The following is a 1,832-nucleotide window of genomic DNA, read 5'->3' on the forward strand; positions in this document are numbered from 1 at the left end:
TTTTTATTTATTTGACAGAGAGAGAGAGACAGCCAGAGAGGGAACACAAGCAGGGGGAGTGGGAGAGGGAGAAGCAGGCTTCCCGCGGAGCAGGGAGCCCGATGCGGGGCTCCATCCCAGGACCCCGGGATCATGACCTGAGCGGAAGGCAGACACTTAACGACTGAGCCACCCAGGTGCCCCTCCCATTTTGTTTAAAACTCTTAATTTTTTAAAAAGATGTTATTTAAATTCAAGTTCGTTAACATATAGTGTATTATTAGTTGCAGGGGCAGAATTTAGTGATTCATCAGTTGCATACAACACCCAGTGCTCATTCCATCAAGCGCCCTCCTTCATGCCCATCCCCCAGTTATCCCATCCCCCATCTTAACTTTTTTGATTAAAAAAAGTACACATGTGTAAAATAGAGAGACTAATCTAAGGCAAGCTCATGAACCCATCACACAGCTTCAACAATTAGCAACCAATCTTGTCTCCTCTCTTCAGTCCCCATTCCATTATCTAAAGCAAATTATAGACAGCGTGTTATTTTATCTGTAAATACCCCAGTATGCAATTTTAGTAATTTCTCTCTTTCTTTTTTTATCTTCTATCTCCTCAGGAAACCATGGCACTATTGAGTAATTATTACATCCTACGGAGAACTTCAATATTGGTCAGAGTGTTAAGAGCTCTTGGTCTCAGTCCCCAAATCCCTCTTTGAAATGACCTAAGTAATTTCTTAATATTATCAGAATCCAGTCTGTGCTCAGATTTTCCCCACGTAAGCATTACTGTACATGCTCTCCTCAATTTGGTTCTGAGGACACATCAGAAAGGATGGGTGGGTGGCGTGGAAGTGTCAGAAAGCTTCACCCAAGCTCAAGACAGTGAACGAACAAGGACGTGCCCCGAATTTCCAAAAGTTCAGTAGAAAGAAATACGTCTGACTCCATCTCGCACCGCACTGTCCAGTGTGGTGGCACTAGCCACATGTGGTTGTTTACATTTAAATTAATTAAAATACAGTTTTAAAGTCAGTCCCCCAGTGGTCAGTGGCCACGTGTGGTCAGTGGTTGCCATATTGGGCAGGGCAGACTCAGGACATTTCCACCATCAAGGAAAGTTCCGTTGGTCTAGAACCAAAGAAGGGGTGGTACTTACAAGGCGGCAAGAGACTCTAGACAGTTTTTTTTTTAATTGCATTTATAACTGTGGAAGGTCTTGGAAGGGGACAGTATGCCCACATGGGGAACTTGACCAACTTAACATTCAAGAGGAAGTCGGATACATACCTCAGGTCTCCCTGCTCATTTAACAGTTTTAATTGAACAATCTCCACTTTGCCTTGTGCCAACAAGAGGTTTGCTTTATTTTTAAACTTAACTTCCTTTTCTCTAAAAAGAACCCCTACTCATGCTCGGCAGTGGAAAAACTGAAGTTAGCCCAATCTTATAAATATCAGCTGTGCCCAGCCACTTCCAGTTTAAAATAGTTTCATTTCAAGGAAAACACCTGGCACATTCAGGTTGGTATTTTCTACGGTAGTCTGGTGCAGAGCCCCTGCCCTGGGCTCGGGAAGCAGAGGAGAGCTCTGTCCATTGGTGCTCCTTCCCCTCCTCCTTGAAGTCCCTTGGGTCTGCTCCAAGAGTCCCCTTGTGGGAAGTGAAGGAGGACCTCTCCTTTCTCTGCCAGGCTGGGCTTCTCTGATCTGTCCCTCGGTGGCTGGTGGTAGGTGCGCACTTGTGGGGGGATCCCAGGTAGGATTTGGCTGTGATGCCGTCCTTGGTTTAGGCAATGACCCCGACAGTGTGTCTATCCAAGGTCCTAGGCTGGGTGGATCTTCAACG

General features: G+C 45.6%; 1 non-coding gene across 1 annotated transcript; it reads right to left on the reverse strand.

The window, feature by feature from the left end:
* Positions 1 to 588: 588 nt before the first annotated feature.
* Positions 589 to 714, reverse strand: LOC113908369. Its single transcript, XR_003515444.1, has one exon. It is a non-coding gene; the product is annotated as a small nucleolar RNA SNORA25 (small nucleolar RNA).
* Between the last annotated feature and the right edge of the window lie 1,118 nt (positions 715 to 1,832).

Source organism: Zalophus californianus, chromosome 16 (genome assembly GCF_009762305.2).
Source record: "Zalophus californianus isolate mZalCal1 chromosome 16, mZalCal1.pri.v2, whole genome shotgun sequence".
In the NCBI taxonomy this organism is placed as follows: Eukaryota; Metazoa; Chordata; class Mammalia; order Carnivora; family Otariidae; genus Zalophus; species Zalophus californianus.